The sequence below is a fragment of the Petromyzon marinus genome, unplaced genomic scaffold (genome assembly GCF_048934315.1).
Source record: "Petromyzon marinus isolate PM22_M1 ecotype Great Lakes invasive population unplaced genomic scaffold, UKy_Petmar_22M1.pri1.0 PM_G_Scaffold_88, whole genome shotgun sequence".
In the NCBI taxonomy this organism is placed as follows: Eukaryota; Metazoa; Chordata; class Hyperoartia; order Petromyzontiformes; family Petromyzontidae; genus Petromyzon; species Petromyzon marinus.
Genome location: NW_027423044.1, coordinates 284,190 through 295,809, shown reverse-complemented (window position 1 = coordinate 295,809; position 11,620 = coordinate 284,190). Strand labels below are relative to the sequence as shown.

The window sequence follows — 11,620 nt, the reverse complement described above, 5'->3', positions numbered from 1 at the left end:
TGGTAGCAACTTACCAATTGATTTGCTTTAAAGACTAAGTTTTTGACAATCTTACCGGTGCTGTTTTGCACCATTTGTTGTATGTGGTGCATTCTACTCACCGCGTTCTTTGTGCTGGTTGTATCACCAGGATAATGCACACGACCTTGCCATTCGGCATCTTGCAATACAGTAGTTTTTTATATTTTGCTGTAACCAGGTTTCTGTATAACCATGTCCCCAACGAAAATGGCCATGCATTGCCGAGGTTTACCTGTGCCAAAAATAAAGTCACCCACCATCATCACCCATCGGCACTAGTTCCCCATCTGTAGGCAACTCGCCCCACCAGCACCCCCTTGTCACCTACCAGGCTGCAGACCCTTGGGCTGGAAACACAGCCAGCAGCATCTCAAGATTGCCAGGTCTACAAAGTACTGTAACGCGAGGGGACACGCAGGGTAACCCCTGTGCACATAACCACAGCCCTCGCAGCCGCTACGTGGCGCTACATTGTTCTGCTCAAATGAGCAATGAGGTAACGGTCACCTCCCATTTGCAGCTCAATTTTAAATTCCTCATTCCCATATGAGAAAAGTATCTCCATTGTATAAACACCGTTGGCTTTCTCCCCAGTGTTGCTTATTGTATCCCAGAGGGACGTTGGGCCGAGTCAACCCCAAAATCAGGATTTGAACTCACAACCTTCAGATTCCGAGCCACTCGCTCCACCGCCGAGAAACCAATGAACAGCCATGACGCATTTAGGAATAAACCCAGTAATGTGCGTGTAATTTTTATTAAAAAATATCCAAGGAAATTAAAAGAAGCACCAGAATGGCATTGACAACGGTGCAGCCAACGTTTAAAAAAACATAACTTAAATTCACTGCATGCAGTATATCGTAGCTTGTTCTGCAAAGGGAGGGGAGTTTTGTCGACATACCCACTCTCCCAGCAGCTGTCTGCACACCGACCATTTACAGTGGAATAACAGCCTATGGAATAAGCACAGAACTATATAGAAGCATTAACAGTATACAGAAATCAACACACCTCTGTAGGATAATTAATCAGGACGCGGCACTTCCTTCACCGCACTGCTCCACTTGTAAATACCCTCCTCCCATCATACTTCATCGCTTTGCCCACTCTTGTAAGAATCTTGCTCAATTTCGGGAAAATCTGTTCACTCGGATCCATGACAACTTTGAAAGAAAGTGCTGTTTGTTGCTGTGACCACTTCACGTTTTGGGCTTGTGGAGCCATGCTCACTCGGCATGTGGGTTAAAAAGAAAAGACACTGGGAGCCTTTACATGGTCCAGTCTTCATATTTGTGAACGCTTTAAAATTGTTATGAATGTGCAGAGCCCTAGGGTCACAACGAATAACATCGTGTGAGGGAGAACAGGGCGGGGGGGGGGGCTTCTTCCTCCTCTAGTCGACTTCCTCCATGCGCGACACGTTCTCGTCGTCGCCCTCCAGGGGTGGAAGGTCGTCTGCGGGACCGGCAGGGATGTCTTCAATTGTCGACTCATCGTCATCGATGCCTGCCACACACACAGGCTCCACTTAACGCTCCACATCCAACAACCCCACCTCACTGGGGAGAGCGGTCACACCTTGTGTAGCAGGTGTAATGTGTCAACTAGTGTGGCCTACGCAGCGGCTGTTATCAGCTCTGGGGACCGTAGTCACCCTCGCAGGATGGTCAGGATGGGCAGTCTACACCATTACATCACCTACACAAGATGACCATTAAAATAATTGCCCTCACCCAAGCCACCTCATTTTGACACAAAATAGAAGTGGTGGCAAGGGGGATATAAAAAATAAAATAAGCAGACAGCATGCCTCCTTCGCATAGCTAAGTGTAATTATTGTGTTATGTACAATATACAAAAACTAGTACCCAAAAAAGCTTTGACTATGTATTATGGATAGTACCCATGTTAAAAACATAAACATCTCAGCAGCATTGGTTCAAGCAAACCTGGCTCTGCTGATGGGACAATGATCATCAAAACTGGTCCAGAATTGGCTCGTGTAGTACCAAATGCTGCTGAAATTACACTCCGAGAAGCCTGTGTGTATATGGAGAGAAACGGGAATGAGGCCAATTCTCTTTGTATTTTGTTGCCTATTTAACGGTGGGGAATTGCAAGTTGTTGCGAGAGGGAATCGATGCGAGGCCTACCAAGTCCCAGCTTGATCATGCGGTAGATGCGGCTCGCATGCGTCTGTGGGTCCTCGAGCGTGAATCCAGACGACAGCAGCGCCGTCTCAAACAGCAGGATGACCAGGTCCTTCACCGACTTGTCGTTCTTGTCCACCTCCACCTTCTGACGCAGGGTCTCCACGATGGGGTAGTCGTGGTTGATCTCCAGGTGCTTCTTGACGGCCATGTAGCCCATGGTGGAGGAGTCTCGCAAGGCCTGCGCCTTCATGATGCGCTCCATGTTGGCCGTCCAGCCGTAGGTGCTGGTCACGATGCAGCACGGAGAGGAGACCAGCCTATTTGACACGGTCACCTGCACGGCACAGAAGGGAACGCGCATTAACAATGAGCACGGTGGACAAGTGCCGTTGTATTTACGCAGAAAAAAAGTGAGCAGAGCCCTCGTGGAAATCATCCAAGCGTCAAGTGGATTTTTCTTGACAGCAGCCGAGCACAGGCCCAAATACGTCAAGCGGCCAGCAACAAACAGTACTATCAGTACTATCAAAATTGTAATAGGTAAGAGTGTGACATGTGTCTTGAAGTGATGAAGGTTATGCAAGGCTTGGAAAAGGAAACAATGGGGAGGGTATTTCAAAGAGGCGCAGTGTGAGGTGAAGACGCAGAAAGTGTTTTTACAGGAACTGGGATTGGTCGAAGTGTCGATGAGGCCAAACATTGGGTGCAGGGATCAGGGGCAAGTTGATGGGGACAGTAAACCATGGTCGTAGCGATAGAAGATTGATGAGGGGACTGACCATCGTTGAATAAGTGACTGGATGGAGTGCTGCATCAACCATAAACCTACTCTACATTGAATTATAACAAGCACAGCGAGGTAGGAACTGGGTGCCGCAGTGTTGAGATGTTAACTACCTCGCCTGGTATACAGGTCGTGGGTTCGATCCCAGTCCTGACACCTGGATATTTGGAGTTTGCATGTTCTCCCCGTGGTCACATGGATTTTTCTCCAATACCTCCGGTTGTTCTCTCCACATTTAGAAACATGGATCGAGAGTATATAGCTCTTAGAAATTTCCACATGATAAGCCACTTCATTGGGCTATCATTTGTGGCCAGATCGCTTCTAAGAGCTGTATAGCTCAGTGGGCCTTGCCTGGTAAGCTAAAAATAATTTAGTTTCAGTTTGGGGGTGGCTCCCCACCCCAGACAGGTTCACATCACAAGTCCTGCCGAGTGCTCACCTTCTCCACCTTCTCCAGGATCTCCTTGACCACCTTGCAGAGATTCTCAAACTTGGCCTTGGCCTCCTCCTGTCTCTTTTTCTCTTCCTCATCTTCCGGAAGCTCCATGCCCTCCTTGGTGACGGAGACGAGGGTCTTCCCGTCAAACTCCTTCAGCTGCTGCACGCAGTACTCATCGATGGGCTCCACCATGTACACCACCTCCAGGCCACGCTTGCGCACGCGCTCCACAAACGCAGAGTTGGCCACTTGCGCTTTTGACTCGCCTGCGAGCGAAATCGCGGTTCACAAATTAGCCTTCCGGCACCACGGCCTCGTCTAACGGTTTGGCAAATTCCCGCTCAAATGAGCATCGCGACGATGCTCATCTCCCGTTTACAGTCCCATTCCAGATTCCTTTGACGAAGACTAATCTAAAGGAGAACCACTGTTAACAACCACAAAGTGGAATGCTATTTATAGACCGAGGGACGATTAACAGTCTGCAAAGCTTCACAATTAGATTACTTGTACAGTCTACACTTAAGTTCAATACTTGGGCAACGTTCTTAGCCAGGAAGTGCTAGCAGGCTGTGTGAAGAGCATCGTGTGTCGTGCAGCAGTGCGTGTGTGGTGCCATGGAGTGTGGTGTCGTGGCGCGTGTGGTGCTGTTGGCACGTGCGTGTCTGCCCGCACCGGTGATGTAGTAGATGTGCTTCTGGTTTTCTTTCATTCGAGACACGTAGTCCTTCAGCGAGCACATGTCCTCGCCCGACATGGACGTATGGTAGCGGAGCAGCTCCGCCAGCTTCTTCCGGTTCTGAGAGTCCTCGTGGATTCCCAGCTGTGGGGAATAACGATAAAAGGCAGAGCGACAGGGTCAGATTTCCCCCTGACGAACTGAACGACGGGAAAAGCACGAATCGCAAAATATTCAAATCCACACCGCTGCAGAAATTCGGCAAATGGTGAGAGCATCCACCTTGATGTTTTTGGAGAACTGCTCGTAGAACTTCTTGTAGTTATCTTTGTCCTCGGCGAGCTCCGCGAACAGCTCCATGGACTTCTTGACGATGTTCTTGCGGATCACCTTGAGGATTTTGCTCTGCTGCAGCATCTCACGCGAGATGTTAAGGGGAAGGTCCTCGGAGTCCACCACTCCCTTCATGAAGTCTGCACACGGTGAACATTCACGGCTTTAGTATTTATCACTGTAAAAACTCTAGAGAAACCATTGAATAGAAGTGCTTTAAGGGAGGAAAAAAATGACATTGTTTACGAGTTGCTCTCAAGCCTGCATGCATCCCCGCTTACTGAGATACTCCGGGATGAGGTCTTCACAGTTGTCCATGATGAAGACACGTCGAACGTACAGCTTGATGTTGTTTTTCTTCTTCTTGTTTTCAAAGAGGTCGAAAGCCGCCCGCCGGGGGACGAAGAGCAGCGCCCGGAATTCCAGCTGCCCCTCCACCGAGAAGTGCTGTAGCACAAACACGCCATGTGCAATAGGCATTCAGTACATTTTGTACTTGCGCATTTCCTGTGGCGCATGGCCCTCATCACGAAGGCACCTTTTGAAGTCTGCAGTTGCTTCACAGTTGGGTGGAGGAGGGGGGAGGCAATGTTGCCACTTGTTGTTCCAATTAAGCAACGCTGTGGTTTAACGTTACAAATGTAGTGAATTTGGACTATGATGCCACAACACAAATTACGTCACACAATCTCTGAACCGTACACCGAGGCAGATATAGCGTATTTTTACGGTTCATACACCCCGCAGTTATAACCAGGCAGGCCTCTTAACAATTGAACAAACCTCTGTAACAAGCAGCGAACATGCTACCCTCTGGGCCGCATCATCGCACAAGTCAACAGACGGGCAACACACGCCAGGCCACATACGGCAGCCACGAGGCCCTGGCTCGTCACCTCCACTATGTCCAGAGACAACGGCACCACCACGCTCACCTTCACGGCAAGGTGGTCCTCCCAGTCGTTGGTGAGGCTCATGTAGAACTCGCCATACTCCTCCGCCGTGATGTCGTCCGGGTTGCGTGTCCACAGCGGCTTTGTCTTGTTCAGCTCCTCCTTGTCCGTGTACTTCTCCTTGATCTTCTTCTTTATCTTCTTGTCCGAGTCCTTGGCCTTGTCCTCCTCCTCATCGGAGCCTACGTCTTCGATGTTGGGAGTGTCGTCGTCAGACCTCTCTTAGATTTATCAGGAGCCGCCTCCTCCTTATCCTCCTCGTCATCGCTCACCTCCTTGTTGCGTTCTTTCTCCACCTGCAACAGACGGATTACCCAAACTTCAGACGACATACGATGGAGGTTGCTCACCAAAACAGCGATGAAACAAACGGACTGCGGTCCGAGTTGGTCGAATGTACGAAACGCAGCACGTTACTCACGTAAAGCGTGATGGGGTAGCCGATGAACTGGGAGTGCTTCTTGACAATGTCCTTAATTGACCTCTCCTCCAGGTACTCAGTCTGGTCCTCCTTAATGTGGAGCACGATCTTGGTGCCACGACCGAGAGGCTCCCCTGCACCGCATCATCGCAGCCACTCGAGATTAGCAAACTCATCACCCGGCAGCGGGGTGTGCTGGGCGTGCGGCATGGCGAGAGCCACGCGTGCTCCACCGGGAGCTCATACTCACCATCGTTGTCGGGCCTCACGGTAAACGAGCCGCCGGTCGAAGACTCCCACACATATTGCTCGTCGTCGTTGTGCTTGGTGACGACGGTGACGCGCTCGGCCACCAGGTAGGCAGAATAGAAGCCCACGCCGAACTGGCCGATCATCGAGATGTCGGCGCCCGCCTGCAGGGCCTCCATGAAGGCTTTGGTGCCCGACTTGGCGATGGTGCCTAGGTTGTTGACGAGGTCGGCCTTGGTCATGCCGATGCCCGTGTCGACGAGTGTGAGTGTGCGGTCGATCTTATTGGGGACGATGTCGATCTTGAGCTCCTTGCCAGTGTCCAGCTTGCTGGGGTCAGTGAGGCTCTCATAGCGGATCTTGTCCAGCGCCTGGGCAGACGGGGGACCGCACAGTGATGTTTACAATGCCATGGCAACAGCAGATCGACGCATGCTACCACATCCACGACCATCACATTCACGGCTCGACCAAATTCCGGAATCTACGACTAAGCGGCAGGGTGGCGGCACAGTGGCAACTCATGTGCCTCACGGCAAGAAGGGCCTGGGTTTTATTACTGACTATGAGGGTGCCTGGAGTTTATACACTCTCCCCCTATTTTTCATGGGCTTCATCAGGTTTGCTCAGGTTTCCTCCCATAGCGAACAATACTTTGGTTATGTAACTTGGTAAATAATACCTCGATAAGCAAATTTTCGATATACAAACTTTGGATTTATTACTATTATATTAATGGCAAAAAATAAATTCACTGAAATTTGATAAATAAAATAGCCCATCTACAGTTCAATATAAATAAGAATAAAATTACAAGATACAGTTTTATGAGCATTGAGATCGGCTATAGAAATTGTGTCTACATTCGTCTCGGCCAATCAGCATGCAACAATACACTGTTACGGTGATATGGTGTTTGGTGGGCAATGTAGCCCCTCATGACTGCACCGAAGACTACACTGGCTAGTGTGAATATTTTTTCAGTACATTACACGGTTTCTTTTAATTATGACGGTTTTTGTATTTTAATACTGTACAGAATAAAATATTTTCAATATAAATGATCTTGATACGAATGGGAAGTTATTGAATGTTTATTGTATGAAATTGGAACGCACCCTCAGAGTACTAACGTACATGCTATTCAATGTAACAACTTTTGATATACAAATGAAGCTCCAGGAACGCATCAACTTCCTATATCGAGATATTGGCCAAAAACATCCCAATGCTGGCTGAAAGAATACCGGCAAATTACTCAATTTGGATCACACACACCAAGTAACATCGTCCCCAACCACAAAAACTTTGCAGGACCCTCCTGAAAACGAGTCTTAGGACTCTGAGGTAAACAAGCGGAGTAAATAAAATAATACATTGCAAAGATGTCTGCCAATCTACTGTTGGATGAAGGCCTCATTTCCACACTGTCAGTCATGGAAGTGTATTGGCAAGCAGTCTACACAGTAGCAGTGGACATGGGGCCACTCACAATGACAGCAGCAACGTTAATCTAAAATCACAATTAGACCGCAAGCGGCCCATACGATACTTTGGATGTGTGAAGGGGCGGGTGGGGGGGGTCCTAGCATCCCCTCCCCCTTAATAGCGTGGGGGGCCGGTGGCGTCAGGGGTGTGGCGGGGTGTGTCCGTGTGTGACGGTGTGTGGAGTGGGGTGTGTCCGTGTGTGAGGGTGTGTGGAGCGGGGTGTGTCCGTGTGTGAGGGTGTGTGGAGCGGGGTGTGTCCGTGTGTCCGTGTGTGTGGAGCGGGGTGTGTCCGTGTGTGAGGGTGTGAGGAGCGGGGTGTGTCCGTGTGTGAGGGTGTGTGGAGCGGGGTGTGTCCGTGTGTCAGGGTGTGTGGAGCGGGGTGTGTCCGTGTGTGAGGGTGTGTGGAGCGGGGTGTGTCCGTGTGTCAGGGTGTGTGGAGCGGGGTGTGTCCGTGTGTGAGGGTGTGTGGAGCGGGGTGTGTCCGTGTGTGAGGGTGTGTGGAGCCTGGTGTGTCCGTGTGTGTGGAGCCTGGTGTGTCCGTGTGTCAGGGTGTGTGTGTAGCGGTGTGTGTCCGTGTGTGAGGAGCGGTGTGTGTCCGTGTGTGTGGAGCGGGGTGTGTCCGTGTGTGTGGAGCCTGGTGTGTCCGTGTGTCAGGGTGTGTGAGGAGCGGTGTGTGTCCGTGTGTGTGGAGCGGGGTGTGTCCGTGTGTGTGGAGCATGGTGTGTCCGTGTGTGCGAGGAGCGGGGTGTGAGTGGTTCCGTACGTCGGAGCTGTTGGAGATGAGCTCGCGCAGGAAGATCTCCTTGTTGGAGTAGAAGGTGTTGATGATGAGGGACATGAGCTGGGCGATCTCCGCCTGGAAGGCGAAGGTCTCCGCCTCCTCGCCACTGCCCGCCATGGGCTGCGTCGTCTCCGACACCTCGGGCATCTGTGGAGATAGCAGCGCAGGAGAGGAGACGCGTGGGGGCACCCACTGAGCCTCTAGAGAGCCCCTGTGGAGACACGCGAACACGGAGTCCCTGTGCGGACACGGAGCCCCCTGTGCGGACACGCGGACACGGAGCCCCCTGTGCGGACACGGAGCCCCCTGTGCGGACACGGAGTCCCTGTGCGGACACGGAGCCCCCTGTGCGGACACGGAGCCCCCTGTGCGGACACGGAGTCCCTGTGCGGACACGGAGCCCCCTGTACGGACACGGAGTCCCTGTGCGGACACGGAGCCCCCTGTGCGGACACGGAGCCCCCTGTGCGGACACGGAGCCCCCTGTGCGGACACGGAGCCCCTATGCAGACACGGAGCCCCTATGCAGGCACAGAGTCCCTATGGACCTTCCAGAATGTTCCCTCTCACGGGCACCACCCGCTGACCGCTCCGCCTGCACCATCGCCCACCCACCACGGCACCCACACGGCACCCCCCACGGCACCCACCCACGGCACCCCCACACGGCCCCCACCACGGCATCCATCCACGGCCCCCACCACGGCACCCCCCCACGGCATCCACCCACGGAACCCCCCCACGGCACCCACCCACGACACCCACCACGGCACCCCCACGGCACCCACACGGCACCCCACCACGGCACCCTACACGGCATCCACCCACGGCACCCCACCACGGCACCCCACCACGGCACCCCCACGGCACCCCCACGGCACCCACCACCGCCTCGCTCGCTCTCTCGCGTCCCCCGTCAGTGGCGGGCGCCGCCCGATGGTCTCCGGTTTACGGCCGACCGAGTGGTGGTGCAACTCGACGTGACACCGAGCAGCCACTGCACCTCCGAGTAGCCAGCCGACAGTCGCTACTTCAACATTACAAGCATCGCCGAGCACGACGCATACACCGTACACTGCTCTCAATAACGCCGTCGTTACCTCGTATCGTTCTGCCGTAGCAATGAGAAGTCGTCAAGGCGCAGTGGTTCGCGCTTTCGCGGTGGCTGCGGCAGATTTCTGTGAGCGCGGCGGCTGCCGGCGCCGCTGCTTATAGCGAACGCGAAATTTCGAGAAGACGCGGGCGGGGGTCTCGCCCCGGCGTGCTCCGGTGATTGGTGGAAGTTTCGCGAAACCCCGCCCCCTCGCTCTCGATAATTATCAAAGCCTCGCCCCCTCGCTCTCAATAATTCTCAAAGCCCCGCCCCCTCGCTCGCGAGAATTCTCAAAGCCCCGCCCCCTCGCTCTCGAGAATTCTAAAAGCCCCGCCCTCTCGCTCTCGAGAATTCTCAAAGCCCCGCCCCCTCGCTCTCGAGAATTCTCAAAGCCCCGCCCCCTCGCTCTCGAGAATTCTCAAAGCCCCGCCCCCTCGCTCTCGAGAATTCTCAAAGCGCTTTCGCTTCCACGTGCCCATAGACTATCGTGGTGTATCACAGCAATGCCCATAGACTATCGTGGTGTATCACAGTAATGCCCATAGACTACCGTGGTGTGTCACAGTAATGCCCATAGACTATCGTGGTGTATCACAGTAATGCCCATAGACTACCGTGGTGTATCACAGTAATGCCCATAGACTACCGTGGTGTATCACAGTAATGCCCATAGACTATCGTGGTGTATCACAGTAATGCCCATAGACTATCGTGGTGTATCACAGTAATGCCCATAGACTATCGTGGTGTATCACAGTAATGCCCATAGACTATCGTGGTGTATCACAGTAATGCCCATAGACTACCGTGGTGTGTCAGTAATGCCCATAGACTATCGTGGTACCAGCAATGCCGATGGAATGTAATGGTAAAAACATTACCCATAGACTACTAAACGTGTAACAGAAAACATAACTATTTTATTTTACGGGCATTCTTCTTTGTGACCTTCGTTTGAATCCACTGCTGAGTTCGGTCTTGGCACGCGTTGAGTCGGAACGCGTCGGCATCCCACTCCACATTGCGGAGCCCTTTGCGTGTCGGCGTGAATCACTCCACTACGGCGAACCCTAAGAACCCCGACCGAGGACGCTTCTAGAAGTAGCCGCAACACGGGCTCACGTGAAGCGGAGCCACACGCCCGGCGGTCATCGTGGCCCGTGGCTCCAGCTAGCGGGGTCTTTGTGCTGTTCACCGGGCCGCGAGCAGTACGGGGACACGGGCTCGCCGGGCCTCACTGGGCGCTCTGTTCGCCGCAGTTCGGCTCCATTGTGCCGTGTGGCAGGCAGCCCGCGGCGGGCTGGGGAGATGGATTGTTGTGGCGGGCACTCGACAACAGTGGCACACACGTGCTCGAGCGGTGTTCTCTAAGGCCAGTATGCTCTGTGTATTTTAACACACACCAGGGATTGAGTATGGTCTGTGGATTTAACACACGCTATGGGTTGGTATGCTCTGTGGATTTAACACACGCTATGGGTTGGACATGGTCTGTGGATTTAACACACGCTATGGGTTGGGCATGGTCTGTGGATTTAACACACGCTGTGGGTTTGGTATGGTCTGTGGATTTTTACACACGCTATGGGTTGGGTATGGTCTGTGGATTTAACACACGCTATGGGTTGGGCATGGTCTGTGGATTTAACACACGCTATTGATTGGACATGGTATGTGGATTTGACACACACCAGGGATTGAGTATGGTCTGTGGATTTAACACACGCTATGGATTGGACATGGTCTGTGGATTTAACACACGCTATGGGTTGGGTATGGTCTGTGGATTTTTACACACGCTATGGGTTGGGTATGGTCTGTGGATTTAACACACGCTATGGGTTGGGCATGGTCTGTGGATTTAACACACGCTATGGGTTGGGCATGGTCTGTGGATTTAACACACGCGATGGGTTGGGCATGGTCTGTGGATTTAACACACGCTATGGGTTGGGCATGGTCTGTGGATTTAACACACACCAGGGATTGAGTATGGTCTGTGGATTTAACACACGCTATGGGTTGGGCATGGTCGGTGGATTTAACACACGCTATGGGTTGGGCATGGTCTGTGGATTTAACACACGCTATGGGTTGGGCATGGTCTGTGGATTTAACACACGCTGTGGGTTTGGTATGGTCTGTGGATTTTTACACACGCTATGGGTTGGGTATGGTCTGTGGATTTAACACACGCTATGGGTTGGGCATGGTCTGTGG

The 11,620-nt window shown here is 52.5% G+C and overlaps 1 pseudogene; it reads right to left on the bottom strand.

Moving 5' to 3' along the window:
* Window positions 1–750: 750 nt before the first annotated feature.
* Window positions 751–9,478, bottom strand: LOC142921731 (heat shock protein HSP 90-alpha-like; annotated as a pseudogene).
* Between the last annotated feature and the right edge of the window lie 2,142 nt (window positions 9,479–11,620).